Source organism: Photinus pyralis, unplaced genomic scaffold, assembly GCF_008802855.1.
Source record: "Photinus pyralis isolate 1611_PpyrPB1 unplaced genomic scaffold, Ppyr1.3 Ppyr1.4_LG7, whole genome shotgun sequence".
Taxonomy (NCBI): Eukaryota; Metazoa; Arthropoda; class Insecta; order Coleoptera; family Lampyridae; genus Photinus; species Photinus pyralis.
This window is the reverse complement of record NW_022170738.1, coordinates 14,346,323-14,366,528: the sequence shown is the minus strand read 5'-3', so window position 1 is coordinate 14,366,528 and position 20,206 is coordinate 14,346,323. Positions and strand designations below refer to the sequence as shown.

The 20,206-nt window shown below is 35.0% G+C and overlaps 1 protein-coding gene across 15 annotated transcripts in view; it reads left to right on the top strand.

Moving 5' to 3' along the window:
- The window catches only part of LOC116176810 (complexin), a 501,249-nt gene that overhangs the window by 332,422 nt on the left and 148,621 nt on the right, over positions 1 to 20,206 (top strand). The window lies entirely within an intron of this gene.

Genomic DNA, 20,206 nt, shown 5'->3' with positions numbered 1-20,206 from the left:
TAAGCTATACATAAAGGAAATGAGTGAATAACCCATCTAATAATATTAATTTACTCACTCCACCTTTAAAGGGAAGGGTGGCGCTTATGTAAAAGCCCTATTTTCTTGGCAGTTTCGTGTTTTGGCCTCGTCGTATTAAAAGCTCTCTAGAATTACCACCCCGCAGGCGAGTAGATGTATAATTAGATTTGAAACCCTGGAAAGGAGCATAAGATCCCCAGTCATGCGACCAAGAATTACGCATTTTCACGCGGAGTACTTTAAGAAACACTTAAAACTCTCTTCTACATTTCACTTGCTTCCAGTAATTGTCGCCGGGATATTTGACCCTTACCTGTAATAAAGAAAGTAGGCCGGGTGCGTAATTGCGCAATTGTGTAGCTTTTCTAGTTTCTAATTAGGAACGGAACGTACCAGATACGAAATGGGTTACGAGAAATCGAATTTTAGTTTTTGTTTCCCTCGTATTGCGGCCGCAGTCGGTCGAGTTGGCTTTTTGCCAAAATTCGGGGGTGTTATTGAACGACCACATTTTACTGCGCGATCTTGCCGGGTTGAAAGTTTGTTTGCGAAATTATATTTTGCGTTGATAGCACACCTTTGCATCTAATGACTCGATTTGTCCCCGCTACGATAGTAGTGTCTAAATTATTTAAGTGAGTTCGTTTGACGCTTTGGCCAAGATTATTTGATTAGACGGTGAATTCCAGGGTGTGTTTTAAGGCTGCCTCCACTCAGTGCAGGGTTCGGAAATGTTATTCTAATTCTGGTTAAAGGTTTCGTTAACAATAACATTTCCGCCTTTGTTTAATTTAACTTTTCACTTCCCGAAGTCGTTTAACCTACATTTAATTAGTGACTATAACCTCAAAGAAATTTTAATTTCACTTTTTCTTATCGTGAAAGTTACATTTTTATAAAGAACATGAAAAGTTATGTAATTAAAAGATTTTCTTATTTCTCTAAGTCAATTGAAATTAAGACTTTCGAAGTTATAAACCTTTTTTTGTGAACATCGAAAGTATAACTTTTGAGATAATTGCGTTAATATCAAAAATCTTTACCGTAAGATTTTGGATAATTATCATACTCGCTCAATTTTCAGGCCTAAAGAGTAGGTAATAGGTATTATTTCACTTGAAGTGCTTTTACTTTCTTTGTCAGTTTGTTACCAATTTCCTCCTTCTTTAGTAATTAATTTCTCTTTAGAAACCGCCGATCGTTCTCGTAGACGTAGTTCCAACCTGGGAAAGTGAAACGCGGTGTTACTCAAGGGAATATTACAAACATTTTCACGTTTTGTCCGTTACCGCTTAAAAGCACACAGATAATAAACATTTACTTCGACTGGATAGGTTCCAAAGCGCATGTCAATAGTTGGTTATGACAAGCAATTTTGTTTGCTCCGCTGCGGAATTGTTGGTACTACAGTATATGCATTTGGAAAAACTATTTGTAAGGGAAAATAATGTTTAAAATGATCTAAATTAAAGCATAATTGAATGAAGAGATGCTTCATGCATATTCAATAACATTAAAACGTTAAATTTTAACTGCGGAGAAAATGTATAGGTGTAGTATTGGAATTGGACATTAAAATTTATTTGTTGAATTAGTAACTAAGCTAATTTAACTATGTGTGAACTTTTCAGTGCAAACGCTTTCATTCGAGGATTGACATGAACACAGTTACACCCGTCGGTAATGATAAGTGCTGGCCAAACTGACCAATGATTTATCTGACACAAGGATGCCTTTAGTCGAGTAAATTAAAATGATGTTTTTTGTTTTTTGTTTTTTTTATTAAAAATAAAATAATATTTTTTATTAAAACGTTGGTGTCACATACACAAATGAGCTCAATCTTGCCTTTCAGTAGTGGAATTTCAGTTTTTTAATAAATAGGGTAGACTTAAACAATTACAGCAACATATACACATTTTACTGTCCGCTAGGTATAGACCAATTTCTGAGTTCAAAATTTTTTGTTACACATCGAATGGGCCCCTTTGTAGTTTAGTTTACTCCTGGTGTTTTTTAAGAATGATCTAAGGATCTTCAGATAAACTAATACCCCTAACAGAAAACAGGTTTGGTGCGCAATTAAAACTTTCCTGAGGCGATCAGTGTGCCACCAGTTCAATCCGAAATCGTGTTGTCGCAATAATCGTGTAATTTGTTGATTGATGGACCAGACTGGAAAATTTAATTAAATATGTTAACAATTTTTGCCAATCTGTTGGATATGAGTCTCTCAACCGGCAACAATGGCTTGACCGAGAAAAAGTTCCGACAAAATTATTTTTTTCTTTTATGTGGTCTTGGTGTCGAGGTCAAAAACCTCTGAATGAACGGGTGAAATCAACTGGTGCTGTTTTCATACGTAAATCATTTTTTGGCAATGATGAAAAAGATTACAGTTGTTCAAAATGAGACGGTGCAGCTTAATACAAACAAAATTTCACAAAAGGAGCAAGACACTAAGCCCAATTGCACCAACAAATTAACCCTGCTTAAAGTTAAGTCGAACTTAAAATCTATGGCAACGATTATTAAGACAATCGTTGCTATGGTATTTAAGTTATGCTTATCTTTAAGGGATACTTAATTTTGACGGTGCAATTGGCTCTTAGAGCAAAAGATGTACATGGTGTCCTATTGATAAGGGTCACAGGCCATATCTATGGAACCGTTAATTGCAAAGCCTGAGGAAAAGATTTTATTAATAAAAGAGGCCAATCGAAATCGCTGGAAATTATTTTCTAGTTTCTAGGTTTGCCTCTAGAGGGCGTACGATTCATGCTTAAGTAGACAAATGATTTTCCTAAAATATACCCAACGAACATGCATAAAAATACCTACATGCATCGCAATCTTGTATGAATTTTGCATCATATTGCGCTAGCTCATTGAATATGTGGGGTGGGGGAAGGGGGCTATTTTCAGGACGCTGAAACTATTTTTTAAATGGAAGGCCCAATTTTCCTCTTCAACCATGGATTCTGTACAGAAAATTAAGTGCAGAGAAGGACCTTACCGCCGACAGTGTTTCGGCAGTTTGCTTCTGTGGTTGGTGGTGTAGGGTACAAAATTACAAATACAATTTTGCTTAAAATTTGAGAAATTAATTGAAATATCGAATAATGTACAGAGTGGTATTGGTGTGCCACGCCTTTATGAACCACCCTGTATAATTAATTATTATTGTCTAGTAGACATTAAAGAACCCCAGAACCTTTGTATAAAACTGTACTGGTACATTTCCCGGATAACTGACCGTTTACAGATTTATCAGCGATACTGTATGTGTTACCTACATAATTATTTACAATTAATTTACAAATAAATTTCTTTTCTTGTAACAAATGTGGGTGGGTGATTTTTGGTATTAGTTTATTGCCTTGACTTCTAATTCAGTTATTCCAAAGTCTTTCACTCGACTGTTAAGGCTTATACTGCTTGAATTGAAGTAATTAAAAATTTAGAAAAAATCATCCTTTGTAAAAGTGTTGCTTGTTTAAAAACTTTAAATGCACCATTTATTTAGTATAGTTTTCCTTTAAAATGCACGGTTTTAAAATAAATTGAAAAAAACTGTTTGGTAACATTAAAATTTGTCCAAATATTGACAGATAAAATGAAGCAAGTAGATCAGTCACATTCCACACTTCACATTTGTAATGTTCCTAGGGGGGGGGGGTCTATCAAGCCGACACGGAAAACGTTGACTTACCCTATACTTACGGTTGGCAACTCTGGCAAAAACTACAAGCAGAGCCACCTACCTTTCAAATCGAAACGATGGTAGTTTCGCGGCACTTTTGAATTTGGATGACAGTCGGCTCGATATGGGTGGCACGAATGGACTCCTACGTTGTGTAATCGGTTCTTTTATGTGTTGGGCCGTGAGACATAATCGGGAAGGGAATTAAATAAAAGACAGAACTTTTGTGCGTAAGAAATGACAAGATCAAATAAATATATTAACGCACACACAAGACCATGCCAGGGAAACCTTCTACGGGACTAAAACCCTGGCATAGGCCATACAAATACATAAAATAAATCACCTACAGCAATAAAATGCAAGAGAAAATACACATAAATAAGACATCTCAAATGGTATGATAAAAATCAGATAATCAAATCAAATGCAATTAAACAAGTTCATAAAAACAAAATACACAAGACATCATAAATGCAGTGGAAAACATGATAAATCAATTCAGTACAAAAACACATCAAAATACCTGTACGATCAATAGAGATAACACAACTCGTCAAATAAACAAATTGCATGTACATAGGAAACATGTAAATGGTGTGGCTCTACTCCATCCTTCAGTTAACATAATTTAATTTAACACGAAAAGTGCATGTAAGAATGCCATTGGTCCATAGCAAGTATTCATGTGAAAATCGATTATCGCTCAAACAAAACATATTTTAAATAGAGGAAATGTAAATGAGAGGGCCCCCACTCGTATTGCTAAGATGTTAAGAACTACAATCCGCACGAGACGAGTAGGCAACAGATACAGCGAAAGATCTAACTGCATTAGGTACCTACTCCACGGAGACAGAATTACCCACTCGCACACACAAACATCGAAACATCAAATAAAAGAGCCCCCCTTCGTATAGCTAACGCACAAGAACTGTAGCGAGCCACGAAACAGAAAGTAACAGATACAGCGAACAATCAAACTGTATTAGGTGCTTCCCTCACGGAATTGTTACGGGTCAATCGAACAGAGCAACATCACACCGATAATCAACTCCTCATGAATAACAGAAGTAAATTACTTAATTAAACAAAATAATGGCATAATCATCTGTACAGTATTACACAAACATGATTCATCTAACGGTACACGAAACAAAGGCATGGAGTACGCCATGATTCAGATATCGTAGTTTATGCAAAATCAGCAAAATGTAAATATCACATTGTGGCAAGAAATTCAATGATTAAATATCTAGTACAAGAAAGAATAAAATGGTTACTACCTGTAAATACAGCTTCAAAACACCATCATCAAAAATAATCAAGAATAATAAAAAAAACCGGGAAAGCGTGTGCCTTCCGTCGACCTCGCCGCCATCTTCTTCCCATTCTCCTCGCTTCGTTACGAAAATCCCCTAGTATTCGGCATCTGCGCAAAACGGTCGTTGGTTATATACAGAGCATATTATATTTTTGTTTCGGATGTAAATGTGTGTTGCCTAACCATCAGGGTGGATTATCACACATTAAAGGAGCTTCTTAAACGATATAAAATATCTGTTTAGAGAGTACATAACGTTATTATTTGCTTACCCGATTTTCATGTGTCCAAATGTTTATGTTGGAAGGCTGTTTTTTTTTTCAATTTATTCGAAAACCTTGCATTTTAATTATTGTAAACTAAATAGTTTTCTAAGGAATAACGCTTTCTCGAAAAATGAAAAAAATGGTCGAATATAGGTACCTTATCTCGAGACATACTGTATATAAGGGCTGTGGCCTCTGTGGTCCGGTTTTGAAGCAATATCTTGAGTATAATATTCTAGAGAACAATCCTGTCATTTGTAAAGAGCGTTAATAAACACCCATTTTTTGAATTTGTAAGTATTTTAGGTAATCGTGGGAATATTCGGAAATCGATCAAAGTGGATTTTCAAAAATGAATTAGTAATGAGTGGTCTGGTATTGGAGAATCTCTTCTACTTGATTAAATATTGTGGAATAAGTACTTATTTAGTTCATGGACATCCTTTAGAAATACTTTTTTCTACAAAGTATAGTAACTAGGATCATGTCGTTTTAGATGATGATATTTATTGAACTTAAATTTCTGTTGACGAAAAAATAACTGAGTTAAGGTACAAATTTTGCTGATTAACATATCAAAAAATGCATCTGCGAAAATGAGTGCTAATGTTATACATTTACTAAAAATGATTGATTATGCCAAAGCGTTAGCTGATTTACACGCTTCGTATTCGCACACCGCCTTGGTATAATGAGAGTCCAGTTACCTTTCGATCAACGCATTATAAATTAACAATTAATTTTCAATGAAATGGCGTAACGATAGAAGTTAATCGTTAGTTCATAATGCGTTGATCGAAAGGTAACTGGACGCTCATTTAAATTTATGCAGCTACACTTTCGTGTACACGGCGTTGTAAAAAGTTACAACAATTTTCAACATAGAAAATAGGGATTGTAAGACATATGTTCCCACATCAAATTTAAAGACAATTAATTTTTCTCTACAAATTTTCAGAATGTCTACTTTACCTTAGTTATTGGAAGGCTCCTATGAGGAAATAATCAGACATAAAGCAACGGACCTTATAGTAAAACCCCACTTTTGGGTGCCGTTTTTCATCGGTACTTTTTTGACAATTTCTTTTGTTTTTGTACGGGAAATTGTAACCAGAATACTATCATAAAAAAATTACTAAAATACCGTTGACTGTAGCTCTTATCACTTTCTATTACTTTACTTCTTTTAACCCCCCCCCCTCCCCCTGCTTACGCAAGGAATATTTTGTCAGTCTGCTACAACTGGGTTTCTTTCTTTGTTACTCTCCCACGAAATAGTAACACAATACTTCTCTCTTTTTACATAATTTTTTTATTACTAAAAATCAGCTAAAATAATTAAAATTTCTTAGAAATGGCCATCTCATTTCTTACCCCTAAAAAACTTAATATTTTCAACTTGAATTGAAGCTCATTTGAAGTCCGTTGACACTTTAACGGAACCTCAATTTATGGTTATTATAATGACAATTTACATAATAAATAGCCCTTGAACTTGGTTTCATTCACAGTGTAATTTATGGAAAATCTTTGATTCCGAAAAAGGAAATTTATTTTGAACCGACACCACATTCAGGAGGTCCTTTTAATTATAACCCACTTTAAAAATACACAATGTTCTTTTGGACCCCTTTAAGATCCGTCATTAAAATTTACTAGTAAGATTGCTACGGATCAGTATTTATTTTTGACAATGGATCTTAAAGTTATCAAGTAAATTTGACAAAATACGTAAATACTACTAACCTTTTGTTTACATTTTTCTTCGACGTGGAAGGTCAGGAATTCCTACGGCTAACTCTTTTACTCGTCAATTGGGTGGTTTCTAAAGGGCTGCTTACTTAAACCCGTCGACTTGAAACAATCGTTAGGGGACTACTCTTTAGCTTGGACTTTGAAGATTGATTGGCTTGCTCTCGATGTTGGTTTATTTGTTGGTTAATGCGATTTGACCAAAAAAGTGTGTTTTGCATACATACTTAGATTAATTTGATATTGATTATGGTTTGATTGAAATCTCTTAAATTTTTCACCAAACTGCCATATGCCTTAACGGCACTAATTAACTAATGAACTTCATTATTATTTTATTTTGTTGTAATTTTCTTTTTTCGCTTGATATCACTGCACAGATTAGCGGTAAAGTTTCTCAAGGAATTCGCTTACGAACGCGTTTGCTTACAATAGCGGACAGTGTTGTTTACTAAATGGAATCTGCACGATTACGAGGTTTATAAACTCCCATAATGAAATACGCCATTATCTCTCTGCGTAGTTTTTATAACAAACTTAAATTTTTTTTATTTTGTGAACTGGTACTTTTTTGCTATCAATCACAACTATCGATTTACGCTGTGTAGTCCACGGCACGACAATTTGCTTTTTAGTGACTGACTGTGGACTGACTTTTTCACATTCATGTGAGACAACTGGCAAAGTGGACTCCAAGACTGCCCTGAATTTACTTAAACGGTTTTCTAAGGTCGGTAATAAGAACGCTAATCGAACTGGACCTTAACTCTTAACGCCAATTTTCAAATCTGTTCGATTTACTTTAAACGCGAATCGCCCCTCGTCTTTTAACAACTACGTAATGGTATCTTATTAATTTTCATTGGTTCAGCGGATTTTCAAACCTGTATACTGAAATTCTGAATTTTGTAACGTCAGTTTATTTTTTCCAAGCTGCGCTTAATTTGCATCGTTGCAGAAGTAACTTAACACGACCTTTTTCCAGCGTGTAATTCAAAACCAAAGCCAGACAAAGACAATGAGGCGACAGACATAGTTTAGAACAAATAATTCATTGAAGAACGTGTGAGAAAATTACGAAAGCTCGCCGTATTACAATCGACAAAATAAAAACGTGAACATAACATAAGCAATATTTGTTTGGTGGAATGTTCTTGAAACTCTTTTTAAACTTAGAAATTTTTCTTCCGCATAATTCAACGGGAAAAATCACCAAAAATTTGACGCAAATAAATGCTTTGGTCAGGGACGGACTGGCTCTGTGGGCCGGAGGGCTCAACCACCACGCTGTTTGTCTTTGGCGTCCTTGCGGTTGAGCCTTTTAACGGGAAATGAGAGTAGTGCAGACAGACCGACTCATACCCTCGGCCATGACAAACTGCGCCTCATCCGTCCGTCCCTGGCTCTCGTTACAATAATAGTAAACATACTGTCCCCTACACATATTTGATTTATTTTTTAGACTTTCCTGCATTATAGTTTATGGAGTTACCGATTTATTCCACAAAACGTACATATTTGTTCCACTGAACAAAAACGTACGTGCATATGGACTGTAGTTCATGGACTCAAAATGGTTGATTCCATTCTTATAAGTTGTACTTCGATTTCTTTCTTATATCCTCCACAGTGCAGTATATATTTCGGCCGAGATTTAATTTGTTGTGCAGGTGCTAGGTGGACAAAAGCGTTCGGACATAAAATGGCTTCTAACTGATCCCCCGATCGTAAAATAAATGTTAATCGAATTCAAATAGGAACAATTCAATTTAGTTGTAAATAGAGGTTCCTGTTCACATACAAAGGGCAAGGCGGTCGCTACAGAGCGACGTGGTGCAGCAATTCGCCCAGTCATAATTATAAAGCGCGGGGCGTCCTTATAATTAGTTTTTCAGTTGGTACCATTTTCACCTTTATTCAGTATTTGAAGTAACCTTTCGAGAGGAGAATTGGTGTATTGTGGAATAATTAACTTTGCATTAAGTTTGGCGTGGTGAGAGATAACACGAACATTACGCTTTACAAAAGGATAGGTCATCCAATCCAATTATAGTTATGAAAGCCGTTAAACTATGGTTAAATGCAACCATGTGTTAAAGAACACGAGTGCCACCGCCAGATGAAATTTACATAAATTCCAAATGGAGAGATTATAAAGGACGCGGGCTTTCGTTTCAATAAACCGCGCGCATGCATAACATTCAATTTATAAAACTCTTGCAAACGATGTTTATAATAGGTACTTCTAATTAAAATCTTTATAATCCTGAGCGACTTTAATAATAGTTTTCTAGTTTTCAAAGACTTGTGAAAAAACGAATGAGATATCCTTAATGAGATTTTTCATCTTTTATAAATCATTCATAATGTTCCTGTTTGGTCTGTTTGAATTCGAGAAACTCGTCTTTTAATAGAAGAAACAATGAGGAAAAGTTAAATAACATTGAAAAGCTTTATAAATAATTCATTAAACCCAACAGGAATCGATGAAATTTTTGTGGTGAAAGATATTCTGTTGGTAAATATTTACTCAAGAGGTTTCCCATCTATTGTTGCAGATATTTCTGTGCATTCTCTCCAGATATTTTTAGAAATGACCGAATTAAATTATAGGGCATGTAAATGTTTATGGATAAGCAAGAGTGATGGATTTATAAATGTTCCGAACCCATATCGCGAATCATGAAAATGTATATAAGCCTTTATCTAAAGGGCCGTATACGAAATCTGGATTCGTTATTTCGCGTTTACCTCCTCACTTTTTTAATAGAGATATCACTTACATTTATTACCGACTAAGGCTGAAAAACTGTTTGTTGATACTTTTAGCGTAAACAAAGCATTTTACGCTTCGAAAATCGTATAAACGGATCGTTTCTTTTAGCTATAAATGGATAATAAATTTTGATTATCCATCGAAATACAAACGCACTAAATGAAAACACTTCTACTTGTACGATCCATAAATTTCGGAATTATCGGTCGCTGCAAATAGGAGGCATATTTTTCAGTAAAAGTTAATACTCAATTTGTATTTGTACAGTACGTTAGTGGAGTTGCTTTAAAATTATATTTTCGTGTTCATTGGGTTGAATCGAAAAAAATTTCAAACCACATCAAAAGGGACAGTGGAATTTAAATACGGGCAAATATTAATTCGGTTTTGTACTCAATGAATTTCTGATTTATATATTTTTCAATTTATTTGAGTGCTCAAATTCATTTGATTCATTCTCGTACTTTACCTCTGACCATTCTTCGACGATACACGCAATGTGGTGACTCCCTTTCGTAGAAACGAAGCTCGATTAATTTTTTTTCTATGAGCAATCTTATATTTTTAATGTATGCATAAAAAATCTAATCTTATGCTGTTTTGGTCATCTCTCAGTAGCTCTTACATATTTCTTCCTAAACCTGGATTACGCCCTATACATAATCCTGTACGCACTACGTTGTCCCTCTTCGTGAGGGTGGAATCGTTCTTCCACCCCCTAGACCGCTCTTTAATTTCACTAAGGTAGGTGTTTCAGCTTCGTCCCGCCCTGTCATGATCTTTCTTTTAATGTAGGCTTTCCATTCAGCCGAATAAATATCATGAACATCAATTTGTGTATTATTTTAACTTCTTTTCTGACTTCACCCTCTGGTGCAATTTTTCTATTGTGTTAACAAAGTGCCTTCACATTCCGGTAATATAATTGAGCTTAGAGAGTCGGTGCATTATTGCAATTTGTCTGAATGCATAATAGTCTACTAAATTTATGCTTTTGTGTATTATTTGGTAGGAACTACGAGTTCCTCCTTTGCTTTATGTAACGGATGTTACAAACTTACTTCTTCTCGTACTTCTGGTTGATAAAATTGGGTGTGATTCATGTGATGTAATTATATTAACATGCCTTGGCTGCTCGTCGGTTAATTACCCTCATCTAAACGAATAAATAATAACTCAATACTCTTTACTTTGAATTGATTCTTATTTTTCTTAAAGCTGTCAGAGAACACATATTAATAAATGGGGTTGAGGCAGAACGATCGGGTAAGGTAAAGGATTAAACCGCATTCATTTGCAAAAAATCATACTTCGCATTGGTTGGAAATATTCAAACTTGATTTATATTTGTATATGAAACCAACTCAATGTCAACTGAATTACCGTTAAGTACTAAAAGAACATTACTTGTATTTTTACAAACATTATGTACAATAAAAATAAAGCGAACTGCGATAAATAAATAGGTTAAAAATGTCCAGGAATGAGTCGAAACTTTTACGAACAATTGGTGTCTACGCCTTAATACAAATCGCAAATAAGTATAGTTAAAATTATCTTTAGATTAATATTTATACAAATACAAATGGTTTTTTTTTATTGAGCTTCGACAGCTATGGTCATTAGCTCTTGTTGCTAATTTAGATGTTATTGTAAATGTCTATTACCTTTAATTACGATAGTAGGTATCCTCAATTGTTTACTTGATCTCAACCAGTAATTCAAGAACAAATTTATATGCAACGTCTGATGGACGTACGAACGAACTTCGGGCAGGTGTTAGCCGTTTTTCATGTAACTGTACGAACGTTTTTAACGCGAGAGTTAATTCTGTTGATTTGTCCAGAACACTCACTTCTCCATTACTCGGTTTCATTTTCTGAACCACTTCGCGACTTTGATCGCTAAAATTTAGTTGTGCAAATATTAACTGGACTAATCAAATGACAGCTTGTCGTGTAGGTGTAATTATAGCTAGCACATTGAAATAGCTGATGAACGCTGTATTGGTGTCATTTCGCACTGTATTTTAGTTACGTTTTGTGTAATTATGTTTTAATTAAAAGGTTTATTTATTCAAAAAGTTTCCCCTGCGAAAATATATCTCTCTTTTTATTTTTAATATTAAATTGATTATTTTGTTGATATGATATGGAGACACCTTCCAATCAGTTGTTCGCCAAAAAATAAAAAAAAGACATATCTTAATTTTATTATGTCACTCGAAATATTTTTTCTTTAATTTAGAAATTATTTTTGATTTTTTTATAATGTACAGTTAGGGTTTTTTTTCTCTATTAGATGATCTAAAACTTTAAAATGGCTCCCATGTGAAAACCAAAAGTTGATATCGATATAAAATAACGAAAATCCATTCTAAAAGAACAGAAAAAGTTTCCTAAAGAAACTCTTTTTAGTTTTTAAACGGATGCCCAGTAACACATTAGTTATTAAGTGAATCAATCCTGTAATTTAAGGGTGGGATTCTTTTTATAAACTGAAATTGAAGTAGCACGTCACACATGGATTGGCAACGCTAACTTTCTTATTTGTGGCCGGATTTTTACGAAATTTTAACAAAAGTGGTATCTTACAAATGGAAAATGAATGTAAATAAAAATGCGGTTTTTACTTTTGTAGCTTGTTTTAAAAAAAATTTATGATATTTCCATAAGTATGGTAATCCTGCTTTGCAATTTCCAATAAGAATCTTAACAACAGTGATAAGTGTGTATGTCGCCCAACACATTGTATATCGCGGTCGAATATTTTGTCCAGGAGACGAATGAGCCCATTATTCCGAGGCGGGAGTTTCTGGGACGATTATTCCAAGGGAATTCCTATCACTATCTACAGAGGCAGGCAGGCATTCCCTAACACACATCATGAAATGAAAATGGAATACGCAAGAATCCCGTAAGAAAAATTGCAGGTTGACAGTGTCTTTTGAATACAACACACCCGTTTCCAAACGGTCGACCTAAAAACGAAATAAAAGATCATAAAAATTAATCACAGTTATATGTTATAATAATCCAATAAACTGGTCAGGACAAGAAATTTGCGATGTACGGCGAAACACACAACGAAACTGGCAGATTCTTCTCAGAAACAACAACAAAAAACTCACTTTTAATACACCACAACTGGCTCGAACACAATCTTACTTTTTTGGCTGCTCGAATGGTAAAACTTCTCTTGTTATACTAATTATTTCTTCATTCATGATAACAGTTTTTGTAACTCGAAATCCCATGCACAACATTAAACTTGTTCCCACATACTAATATGAGGACTATTACGTTTGTTTCTTTTTTCTAAATTGCATAGCCCAAAATTTAGCATCACAGACATTTACGCTGCCCATCAAATTAACCCGAGACAGCGGCGTTTATTTTTCATTCTTCCTATTTTACCAAAAACCACTTACAAATTCAACATCGTTATTTTCCTGATGACACTAGAAATTCGCCAGAACGCCTGCATAGCTTATCTCGCACGTGGCATTGTACAAAAATCAAATAATTCTTCTCCGATAACAATTTTGTATCAGCACCTGACCAAATAAAAGTTTAAACCGCGTAAAAATATCGGTTAAATGTTACCTTAGTTGCCCGTTCACAATTCCTCATACTAACTAAATACCATAAATGAATTAAACAATTACCGACCAATAAAAAAAACTAGAATTAAAATGAAAATTCGATAAATTTTTCCAACGTATTTTGTACACTACAAGGTGGCTCGCTCTTATCTTCGGCATTATTTCAACGACACCCCCAATAATATATTTTTGGCGGTCTCAATATTTAGTGTATTATTTGTTATACGGTTTTCAGAAGTATGCGCCGTTCATCCAAGTCTAAATGCTGTGTATATTTATGATGTCTACTAATATCATACAAGGGCACATTTGATTGTAGATAGCTTTTTTTTTAAGGAAATTCATTAGTATACGAGGGCAAGGTGAAAAGTTCTCGGGCTGACAATGAATTCTAATTCCAACACACTTGGTCCAGTTTGGACGCAAAACGTTTTCTAGATACAAATTTCTTCAGATGTGGGAAGAGGTAGAAGTTTGAGGGTGTTAAATTAGGCGAATAAGGGGGATGGACAAGCAAATCGTACAAATCCCGTAATCACTACCGTTTTGCAGAAATGGTGCTCGTCTGTTCACTTAACGGTAAAAGAGCTTTCCTTCAAACTTTACGTAGGAGTGATGATTTTCGATGAAACTAATATACCTACTGCGGAAATAAGAACACTATTTGGAGAATTTGCAAATAATTTCCTCTCTTAGTCATATTTTAATTATTTATCTTCACCTTTAAGATTTTGGCGTGGGAGGCGTTTAAAAGAAAAATGCGCCAACTACGGTCGCCATCATTTTTAAGGGAGGTTGTCTACAAATCGGGACCTTTCGTCTGTGAAGATTGCTCAATTAAACTCGGATACTAACAACATCACTACAATTTGCCTATCCTCCACCAGAACGAAAATAATAATAATAATAATTTTTATTTCATTAGGTTTTTCCAATAATTTACAAAAAAAAGAAAACAAAACATTTGTATTGTACACTTAATGAAATAAGGATTCAAACTCAGACAACTGACTCAAAGCCAGAATACTGTTCTTCCGCATGAACCTAATTGTGAAATATTGCAGTAGAGTCGTGATTTTAAAATAGAGAGACTTTCTTATTATTTACCAAGCCAAGCAAAATCTCGATATTGTCGTAAATTTGAAAATTTCAGCAGCGTTAACCGCCTCCAAAACTCTAAAGAATTAATTAATTAACGTGATGTAATTCGGGGTACCAAATTTAATATGAACACTCTTATCTAGGTCGTAATTTTGGCCTCGATTAAACACAAAATCAATAATTTACAGACTTTTATTTGGCATAAAACAATCAGGCTGGAAAACAGAATGTCACTCAGAGCTAATTAACACACAACACACAAGCGATGTATTAAACAATTTAAATGAAATCTTATTACTTACAGAGTTAGTGAGCCATAATCTCCGGTCTTAACTGCGATTTCCAATTTAAAAAAACGCACAGACACAAGATACCAGGTGAAAATGCTTCGAAACTTCACTTCTCGATCTCAATAAAAGTCGAAAAAAGTCGGTTCCCTTCCTCAACTTCCGCCTCTCCTTCTTTAACAAAATGCTGCGTCTTCAAAAAATCAAGCTACACCTGTGTTTTCTTAACGGCAATAACACGTCCTTATCTCGGAGATAATCAACTTTGCAGCGAAAGAAAACTTCTTATCTACGACCTGGGGAAAACATGAGATAAACTTTTACAAATATTATGCAAATAATTTTCAGATGATCCTTATTTTACTAACACAAAATAACTTTACAGTAAAATAAACAAGATACAGGCATTAACATTAAATAATTCCGATACAAAATAAAATTGACCTCAACGTCACATGATATGATCGGATTTGCGTTTAGTCTAAAAATTAACGACCACATTTACAAATAATTGAAATTAAACACATACAGGGAGAGGTTCGCCTAACCTAGTTTTCACAACAAGAATGTATTAATTCCAGTTGTGATCTTTCCACATGATTCTTAGCACCCACCCTAAAATACAATTAAAAGAAATATTAGGCAAATTTTAATCCTCAGGCAATTCTCGTCACAAATTCTTCAGTATTCGCGAATCTTGCAAGATGGAAAAAATGGGTGTAACACTACTTTACTCGTTTACTTCTAACACGAAAACCTTTTTTGTAGAAATAAATGCTCACCTGAGTCTTAAAGTACTTCGTTCGACAAGAATAAATTACAGTTGAGGTCACTCAACTGCATGGAAGTCTTCTTGACGCGGAAACGGTACGATTTAGGAGATTTGTATTAGTTTTTTACTTCCGTACTCTCCGCATGAAAATAGGAAGTTTTTAATCATCCAAAATATCGAGTTCTTGTGTTGTATACGTGTACCCTTAATCTCACAAAACTGTTTTCGGTACTCAGAAAATAAAACCATCTGCAATCTCACATAGTATTTCCGTGCAACAAAGCCGTCATCTCCTTTTTATATTATTTAAAACTGCCGCCATAAACTTTTGCTGTATCCAAGGGAAAGCCGTGTTTTATACGGCCTTAAAATCACTTATCTGTTTGTCTTGATCCGACGTAAAAAAAAAAGAAAGTTAAGAACTTGGAAGTTTGTGCGGCAAAGAATTTCAGCACTTCGATGTGATATTTCATTGCGTACATGCCGGTTATAGAGGAAAGTTGTCAGCTTATGTAAATAAGTTATACGCATGCGTACGATAAGAAAGGATAATAAAAATCTGAGCTTACACGGCAATTGCATTTGGGTCAAAAGTGGATTAGCCATTGAATTTTTTATTTTCCATCCACTAACACGTTCGCTTGTCAAGCGAAAAGGAACATTTGCCGCTTATGATTTATTATTGTACAGTGAACGCGTGAAGCTGAAAATCGTGAACTAATAAAAAATTTCACCCTCACCTCCGCAAAGTTAATATGTTTAGAGCATGATTATGAACTGCCTTTGATCCTTCTTCAAACTTAAATTTTCAAATTAAACTTTTAGAAGTAAGTTCCCTACTTGACATATTAAAAATCCCTGGTTTTTCGCGCTGTTCATTTAAGAAAAGTTAATTCACCTAAAACGCGTGCGGATGAATACTCAAGTTCGCAAATTGTATTCTTTTTATTAAAATTGCGCGATAAAAGGGTCGTCTGCTGGCGGATTAAAGGGTAGGTAATTTTGATCTACTTTACAAACGAAATGTTCGAGAAGATCACGATAAAATCTTGGAGTGCAAAGTTCGGCATTTGAAAAATGGCAATCCGCCACTTTGTGTGAAATTTCTCTGTCGGAATCTTTCCATCTCCAATTGCATCTAGATTAAGGTGGCCATTTGCGACATCAGCCCCGGAAATATATCTAAGTGCCGTTATGTCTTGAATAAGGATTTTTCTACAACGAAAATACATTTTTACGACGATTTTCCGAAATAATACGTGCTTTGAGAGCACTGACAGTACTACCATTCTTCAAGATATAGCGATGATTTAGGATTAAAAGAAATGGAGCGTGCCGAGATTAAGACTTCTTTGCACATTTAAAATAAGGGATTTATTATCAGTGTTCCGGCGCCCTATTATACACTTTTGACGACTAAATTCGTATAATAAAACTTTTAAATTTCGAAAATCCATAATTGCTTTGGGAAAGTTTCGCGGGCCAGCTTTTGAAATGCCATTACGTACAGTCGTAATAATAATAGTTAAAAGGCGGAGGGAAAAAAAGGGGTCGCTAAAGTCGAGAAAAATGCAACATCTGATACGGATAACCTCAGTTTCAGGGTGTTAAGGTAGACTCAAAAAGTAATATTTAAAGGAAATGGGAGAAGTAAATGGGCATGATATCTGTTTTCGTGCGTTTCCGATCGTTAATCTCATTATTCTACCAATTTCTACAACCTGAGTGTTTTTACGCGATTGGTAACACAATCATTATTTGAATTTTATTCTCGTGGAGTTTTCTTCATCGTCAAATAAGTCAGAATATTCCTTCTTCGTGTAGTCAGTGAGGTGCGGTTTTCCAATAATTTACCTTTATTTTAATTGACATATTTTTAATGATTCTGAGCCAGCAAGATTAAATGCCTACCAATAAGTTTGAAATTTTGCTAAAGCGCAATAAGTAAATTGAGATAAAAGTATTGCTGTGTGCAATGGGGTGCGGTCAACTACGAGAGGGCAGTTTTTTAGCATAATATTTGAAATCTTATCAGGACCCGGGCTTGAGTCTTTGCAGTGTTTGAGGGCATATTCTAATTCTGCTAGTGAAAAATTCTCGTTATATACCTGATGGTCCAATAGAATTGTTAAGTTGTCCTGTTCTATTTTATTTTTGAGTGTCTTGAACTGTCTGCTATGTACTTGCTCAGTTTGTTGACTATATCTGTTTTGTCCGTGAGTATCTTGGTGCCGTCTCTGAAATAGTGTAGGATTAATTTTAAATAACGCAATTTTCACATTCTACATTTTAAATAAACAAATTTACGCGAATGATAAAATTTAAACTAGAAATTAAGCAACTAAAAACAATTATAAAATGGTAAAATAGACACTAAAATAACAAATTCCGATGAAATAAACCAATTCTGCGCTTATTTGTAATGAAAACCTCCAGATTTAAATTAAACTAAAACATTCGCACATACAGGTTAACCCGTTATTATCTTAGGTATTATTTCGGTTTAAATAACGTCCACCTGATGTTTACACAACAAATCTCTTTATATAAAAATGCCATGACATCTGCAACTCAATAACGCTCAATTGTTAGTGGGATTTACGGTTTAACTTGAGGAAACTATTCGGTTGCTACTAAACCAAATTAATTCCCGCCTGATGCAGGTATACAATCACTTGAAAATCTAAGCTTTATGGAATACCTAAGTATGGAAACCAAAACTTCATTACTGATCGATGACACCGTACTTCCTGCGTGCTGTTGTAATTTTACCTTTGAATAGAATTGATTCAATATATAAATTCTAAATCCCTCCTCACTATCTATTTATAACTAAATTATTAACTTGTGTATGTAACTTATTAAATGAAATCGGAATCCTATTACGCACCTAAAAGCTCGCAAGCTTCCAAATTTAAGGGAGGCTTAGAGCAAACTCCTGTATAACATCAGATTAGTTTAAGGCTGTTCAAAACATTTCGCAATTGAATTCGGTTATCAGTAATGCAAGCGCCAGCTGCTGTAACGTCAGTCTGTTGGATGTCTGCAATCCGGTTCCCTCTTCATTTATCACATTGTTTCTGTGTCTGTCCGCCGCCGAACCGTTTATCGGGGCCATTCCATCTTAATTCATCATTGTTTCCATTCGGCGTGCCACTATCTACATTCATTTGTTAGCTTGGAAAACTTGGCCCGAAGTATCGTTTGTCAAAACCGCACGCTTCGCGGTTTTTTGGGAACCAAAGAGTCGCAATTAAATATGGCAACTTTGCGTAGTCAGAGCAATTGGCTCAAAAACAAGATCCGTTAAGATTGTATGGGGATCTCTAAAACTATAATAATTTCTAATTAGAGCTGCCTTTTTACAACTTTGTCTCTTATTCGAATTACGAATCGGTTATGAGACTTTCAAAACTGTTATGAGAATATCTGCCACTCGCAGAAACTAATCTACGTCATGGTTAGCCTGTAAGTGTAAACTGATTGAAAAAGCGTAAATTTATGCAAACTGTAACACAGTTGTGGATAGCGACGCTAGTTTTAATGAAAATGATGCAATTTGCTACCTCCAAGCACGTGCATAAAATCTAGTTGCAAAGTCCTACCTCCAACTATCGAATTTAATACGCTAAATTGCTGTTAGCGATACTAAGTTATGACACCAAATCCGAGGGAGATCTACCAATTGCAAAAGACGAAGCAATTCAGTTTAATATTTAGGTAAAACTGGGAACTGCTCACCTTAGGCCGTCGCTTATAAAATTCCATTAGAAATCGAATTGAGTGACGAGCTCACGGGAAAGTTTTTGAACTTCCACGTTCAATCCAACGCAGCGTCAATCTTAAACCTGAGGCGCATATTCTCAAGGGAAAAATCTTATTGGGATTAACATACCCTAACAATGTACAATGCCAATTGTGGGAACACGTGCAAATTTCTGGTCCGAGATTTGAGCATTTTGATCCATGCCTCACGAGAGTATTTGATGCTGTGTCAAAAAGTGAAAGTTCCTTGACCATTCCAGAAGAAAATATTGTTGCGTTGAATATTTTGGGACAATAAAGTTTTCCCAGGAAAACCATCAAAGGAGTTGCTATTAGATTAGAATCACAACGAGCAAATCTCCTGGGCGATTTAATTAAATCGGACACTTATCAGTATCCCTCCCAAAGTGGTTTATATATTACGCGTCTGACACGATATACCCGTGTCAGTTTATTACAGATTAATTTTATGTGGTAGTTTTAATTTTACTGCGCGCCGTATTTATCCGATGCTTCAGACATTCAAATAAAATTAGTCCGGCTCCGAGGTGCGATCTCGAATCATTCTCGTCGTCGAATTGGTAATTCGTTTCTTTTAAACATTACGACTCCTCCTTAATCCTTCTTAGATTTCGGATTGCATTTATTAGTGCTTTTACTTCTAAAATGGGCGTCATTCTTTATGAGAGAGTCATTGGTTAAAGTGCATGTAAATCAATCTCTGTTACAAACCATAAAATCTCCATTCATTTTACGTTTTCCGATGTTAGTGTATTTGAAATTCAAAACATTTCATTCCCAGTAAGAGCGTTTCCAGCTCAATCACTCCTCTTGG